This window comes from Pipistrellus hanaki, assembly GCF_964339955.1.
Source record: "Pipistrellus hanaki genome assembly, chromosome: 16".
Lineage (NCBI taxonomy): Eukaryota > Metazoa > Chordata > Mammalia > Chiroptera > Vespertilionidae > Pipistrellus > Pipistrellus hanaki.
In genome coordinates, this window is record NC_140518.1 from 13,636,087 (window position 1) to 13,642,786 (window position 6,700).

A 6,700-nucleotide genomic window follows, 5' to 3' on the forward strand; every position below is an offset into this window, starting at 1 on the left:
TCTGCCTGTTTCCCTGTGCTACCTAGATGGCTATAGGCACCTCAAACTTAAAATATCCGAAGGGGGAGTCTCCATTCCCCTGACGAGGCTGGCTCCTTGGCCTGCATTCTGAATCCTGCATTGTAGTTGGCAACACAACAACCTACCCACTCACTCATACTGGAGCCCTGGGACACATCCTTGATGCTCACCTCTTGGCTTTGCAGAATCAATTACCTGGTCCTGCCCACTTCACTTCCTATGTAGATATGTCTCATACCCACTGCATTCTTGATCTTTGTACCACCATTGCCTTTGTTCAGACTGCCAACATCTTTCAAAGCTGTGGCTCCTCGAAGTCCAACCCCTAGAGCAGGGGTGGGGAGCGTCCGGCCCTCGGGCCGTGTGAGGCCAAGAAATCATTGGTCTGGCCCTGCCAAGGCGTTAGGGGTGAGTTAGTTAAATGTTTGGCCAAATATAGCAGGCTAATTTTTTAAGTTGATAATGTTGTATGGCCCAAGAATGGTGTTATAAACATCCAAATGGCCTTTGGCAGAAAAAAGGTTCCCATCCCTGCTATAGAGCAATGACATGCACGCGCGCGCGCACACACACACACACACACACATACAAATCCATGTCACCCTGATTTAAAACCTATCGGTGACTTCCCATCATCTACAAAATAAAGTCTTAAAACCCTGCACAGGCCTCCAGAGTCCTCAAGCTCTGCCCATCACCTCTACCTTGACCCACACCACCCGTATCACAAACTCCATTCTCCAGCAATGCCAAGTCACCACCTTTCCCTAAGCACACACCAAGTGATTTCTCTCCTATATTTTGCTCATTCTCCTCTGTTTGGATTCCCAGACCAAGGACTTAGGCATTTTAGGAGCACTTAAAGGGACAATTCGAAAGGAACACAGAGGAATGAGGCTCAATTCATTTTCAATCATAGGCAATGCCTGACATCAGGCAGCACCATTAGCCAATTTCTAAAATCAATAGGGGGAAAAAAATCTCTTTTATATGAGAATTTTAACTTCCCCAATAAACAGAGTTAAAAATCCATTGTGGGGAGTCTGATGGTGAAATAAGGGCGCACACACACATCAATCAAGTGTTTTCTGGTTCTTTCAAACCAGAAAACCAGCTGAGCTCCTCCCACTCTTCAGTGTTGCTGTCTGATTGGCCAGCGCTGGGTGAACAGTAGCAGTTGGAACCAGCTGCTTCTGGAGTTGGTGAAAACCCTCTGCTTTTCCTGGGGAAGCAAGGCCACCCCTGGTGACTCCCTGATGTGAGCCAGTGACTATGACCAGAAACGGTGGCTCCGTAGGAATTCAAACAACCAAGAACTCCCAGACAGTAACTTGTCAGTAATGGGTTTCTCCATCCTGAGAGAGCCTTTGGAGAGAGGCAGGGAGAAGAAAGAGATGAAGCAAGTAGGGAATCCATTTCTAAAGGAAAGGGCCTAGGAGTAGAGGGGGAGGGAGAGATGCTCAGGACTTCAGAAATCTACCCACCTGCCTGGGCCAGGTCCTGCAGTGGTAGCATATTTTCCTACAGCTCTTGTGTTCAAAGAGAACCAGTGCCAGGCAGAGATCCACTCTTTCCTCTCTGGACCCCCCAAACCGCCACAGTTCCAGGAACCAGGAGAGCTCATGGTGGGTGGCTTTCTTTCTTCCATTGAGTGAAAATGTTTTCCATTAAGAGTTATAGAATCTCCAGCCAGGCAGAGGGGCCTGTGCCAACTAATCCCTTACAACTACCAATGCGGCAATTGTCAATTGCCTCCTCTCCTGGCCACACAGCACGGGGCTCTCACTGTGTGCCTTCTCTCAGTGGTTGCCTTCTCGGTCCCATTTGCTGCAAACCATTAATAGACACCTTCAGAAATAGCTCAAACCCATGCCCTTCGCTAATGCCCCCATCATCCCTGGCCACTGCAGTCTTTTTATCTGTCTCCCCACCTTGTGTGTGTTCCTTTATGGCCCTTACCACAGTTTGCAACTCTTCTATTTGCTGTTTGCTTATTCGTGTGTGGTCTGCTTTGTAAGATGGAGGGAGGGAAGAAAAGGAGATGCGCTTTTCTGATCATTTGATTCCCAGCTGCTAGCATGATACCTGGCACATAACAGATCTCAATAGGTAGTTATGGCATGGAAGGATTGATGGATGGATGTTGGATAGATGGATGGATGGACTTGGATAGATTGATGGATGGATGTTGGATGGATTGATGGATGGATGATGGATGGATGGATGATGGTTAGATGATGGATGGATGGGTGGATGGATGGATAGATGGATGGATGATGGATGGATGGATGTTGGATGGATGGATAAGGGACTTTTTAAATTAGTGGTATTGCCTGGCTTCTCAGGTCACAAGTGCCCATTGCAGGCCACATGGACCACACAGGGAAGCTCTCGACCAGAAGCTGGTTGGACTAGCTGGCTTGAAGCTAGACAGGTCTTTAGAGCCGACTGGGTCTGGCAAGCCGTGTTCTTGCCCAAAAAGGGTGCACTGGACACTTGCCCTGGTAGCCCAAGGGAACTGTCTCAGATTCTGGCCACAGGACTGAGATTATCTGTCATTCACTCCCCCTCTCTGAGGCCTGGGCTCTGTCTGAATGAGCCTCTTCCCTTTGACCTGCAGTTGCAAAGAAACAGCGTCCAAGGCCTGCCTGCCCTGATAAGAGGCTTGTGAGCCGCTTACGCGAGTCTCTGAGGGTGATGCTTAATAACTTAAAGGTGACATCAGGGTTGGGACTAATATCCGATTGAACAGAAAGAGACATGACCTAACTCGTCTCTCACCATGGGCCTGGCTGCAAGAGCTTCTCATTCTTTATTAATTTTCTAACCGGGGCTGCTGGCTCAGGACTCCAGCCTGTCCCCAGAGCTGGGGCCCACGGCCGGGCTCAACTCCAGCATTATTGGGAAGGGAGCAGGCTCAGCTGCGTCTGCGAGCCCCCGTGAAGGGTGGCCACCATCGAGACTGTGCTGATTATGGCCAGGGCCCGTCCGCCGTTTTCTCTACCATCCCGCTGATTGGCCATGCTTTGAGAAAATCCAGTAAGGCAAACTGAAAGTCTCTAAAGAATTCCTCTCATCAGCCAGCAGGCTTCCCCAGGCCTGCAAAGGATGGTTTTATTTGTGTTTAAAAAATGATTTAAAACCAGTTTTCCAAGAGCACAAATCCTGTCTAAAGCACCCAGCACACCTGGCTAGAGCTGAACGCCTGTGTCTGAGCTGAACGCCTGCCCGGTGGGACTGTGCTGTCTTCGGTTGTTTTCTTTTCATATACTCTTCACAGGAGGAAGAGAAATCCCTTACTCCTTATCGCCCCAGCTCCTACCACACACACACACACACACACACACACACACACACACACACTTCAGGGACTGACGGGCTGAGGTTCTGACCCAGGCTCTGCCATGAACTGGCCATGTTGTTTTGGTCAAGTCAATTAATTTCTCTGAGCCTTAGTTTTCTTATCCCAGTGGCCTGCAGAAGTTGTGGTGCTTGAAAACAGTAGTTGAAAAATGCTCCTAAAAAATAGAGATTGTATTTATTCATAGGCTGATGGGTGCTTAGATTTATTCATTCATTTATTCATTCATTCATCCCACAAAAAATATTTCTTGAGTGCCAACTATGTGCTAAGTTCTGGGCATGGTGAGTGGAGACAGAGCCAGCCCCCCAGGACAATGGGGTCAGATCTGCGGAGTGCCTAGCACAGTACCTGGCTCAGAGTGGACTCTCGGTAGGGTGAGATTCTCTCTCTCTCTCTCTCTCTCTCCCTCTCTCTCTGTCACACACACACACACACACACACACACACACACACACGCTATGTTCTAGACAGCGTTTTCTTCTCTTTCCACAGGGAGGCTGCAACCCAGTGACAACAAAAGCACAGAGCAAGGAGGAGGAGACCTGGGTTTCAATATCTGCTCTCTCATTTGCTGTGTGACTTTAAGCAACCACTTACCCTCTCTGGGCCAATTTCTTGGTGTACAAAAACAAAGCATTCTAACGCCTTCCTCTACCTTGATTACAAAAAATAAGCAGACACTATGGGCAAAATGTTTTCAAAGCACCAAACTGTCCAGGTAAGCAGCACTGACGAGAAGCAGTAGGGGTAGTGATGAAGATCAAGGTCTTGGGGGATGCTAGATTCAGACTTGCTTCCAGAGCAGAACTCCCATCTACTCCCACACCGTGGCCTCACGCAGCAGCCTGCAGCACACCTATGATGGCAATCCAGCTGCCAAAAGCATTCTCCTCCCACCCCAACACACACCCCTCCATGGGAGGAGCTGCCGCTTCCGAGGGGGCTGCCCAGGACACTGCTAGACAGTGTCCTCCCAGCAAGTCTTGCAGTGGTTCTCAACCCTCAGTCCTCTCTGGCCAGCCCACTCTCCCTTCCTTCTCTCTGCCCTCAGCACTACCCCTGCACCCCACGTTCCCTCCCCAACCTGTGGACAATCCAAAGCAGGGAAAACCAGGCACAACCGCCTCTTCCAAGCAGCTGTCCTAAAGCTGCCCACAGAAGGCGAAGCCAAGGATGGCGGCCATGTTTTCTCTGGGAGAGGGTGAGGAGGCCCAGTTCCCCCAAAATGCCTCCTCACCCTCCGCCTCTGCGTGCTAAATGTTTTCCTCACCCACCTCTCCCCTTCCCAGAGCTTTGGGGACCTGGGAGGATTGTTGGGAAGAGGGGGGTTGCTGGGGCAGCCGAGGTCTGCAACACCGGGGGACCCTCAGCCCGGCCCAGACGCTGTAAGCTCAGGGATTTGTGGCCCTTCTGGGGGTTGTGGTGCAGGATGCACCTTCAGCCCCAAATCCCCTCTGTGCGTCCCGGGCGGATCTCTGCGGAGCAGATGCCAGGGTGGGGAGGCGGACACAATGCCCTCTTTGTCGGGGGATCGGCCGGCGGTCAGGGGAGGAGATCAGGCAGCGCTCCTGACAGCAGGCTCTGTCTGGGGTGTCTGTGAAATATGGGCCAGAGGGGCTCCTTCCTGAGGCCAGTTCACAGCGGCGGTCCCCCCGCCCCCGCTCTGGGCAGAGAGGACACTGCCTATTTGGAGAGAAGTGATATATGACACCCAGCTTCCTTCCTTCCCGTCCCCCCCCCCCACCCCCGCGCTTAAGGGAGCTCACAGTCGCTCCTGGGAGGTGAGGATGTACCTGCATGTTTGTACGCATGTGTGCACGGGTATGTGGGTCATATGCATGCATGTTCACGTGGGTATGGTTGCATGAGCATGTCTTTGCTGTGTGTGTGTGTATGTGTGTATGAGTGTGTTCACACCATGGCCAGGGAGATCATTCAAAATGCTGCCTCCATGCCGAAACAGGTTTGACTCAGTGGATAGAGCGTCAGCCTGGCGACTCAAGAGTCTCGGGTTCGATTCCGGTCAAGGGCATGTACCTTGGTTGCGGGCACATCCCCAGTGGGGGGTGTGCAGGAGGCAGCTGATCGATGTTTCTCTCTCATCGATGTTTCTAACTCTTTACCCCTCTCCCTTTTTCTCTGTAAGAAATCAATAAAATATATTTTTTTAAAAATACTGGCCAGGATGGCTCCCTCTTCTCTCAGGCCTGCCTTTGCTCAAACCCAGATGAAGGCCCTCGCGCCTGAACAAGCTTATTTAGAGAATTACGCTGTGAGGGCAGGGGAGGCGGCTGGCGGAGCCCCGGCCTCTGGCTTCATCTTCCCAGTAGCCGCCTCCCATGGAGGACTGTCCTCCCGAGGAGCACAGGCCCGCCCGCCTCACAGAGGCTCCGGGAGGTTCCTAAGCAGCCGAGGCCTCAGGGCCTCCAGCGGCCCCGGAGGCGTTTGTCTTCCAGGGAGGAAACGGGAGGATGTTCCCACCCACCTCCTCTGTGGCCATCCCGGCCGCACATCTGGGCCACAGCTGGCCGCTGAGCTGCCCTGACAGGCCCGTTCCCTCTACATGACAAGAAGACAGAGAGCTGTCAGCAAAAAGCACCCCAACCCCTCAGCCAGCCGGGAGCCGTAAAAAATGGGACTCGGTTTCCCCGTCTGTACACTAGAGCCAAGATCAAGGGCAGCCCTGCCTTCTGAGAGGTCTACTGGGAGAATTAAAGAATAATAATAGCCCAGGCGATGTGGTTCAGTGGTTGAGCATCGACCAGGAGGTCACGGTTCGATTCCCGGTCAGGGCACATACTGGGTTGCAGGCTCGATCCCCAATGGGGGGTGTACAGGAGGCAGCTGATCAATTATTCTCCCTCATTGTTGATGTTTCTGTCTCTCTCCCCCTCTTCCTTCCTCTCTGAAACCAATTTTTTAAAGTAAATAAATAATAGTAACATAAAGTGTGGACATATTCAGTAAACTCTAAAGGGCTGCCCAGAGTTTGGTGACTAGTATACGCTCAACAAATATCTGCCAGGCATGTGCTACAGGCGACAGTGGGATGGGCGCTATAAGAGAGTAAGAAAAAAACTAATTGTTGCCGAAACCGGTTTGGCTCAGTGGATAGAGCGTTGGCCTGCGGACTGGAAGGTCCCAGGTTCGATTCCGGTCAAGGGCATGTACCTTGGTTGCGGGCACGTACCTTGGTTGTGGGCACACCCCCAGTGGGGGTGTGCAAGAGACAGCTGATCAATGATTCTCTCATCGATGTTTCTAACTCTCTATCCCTCTCTCTTCCTCTCTGTAAAAAAAAAAAAAAATCAATAA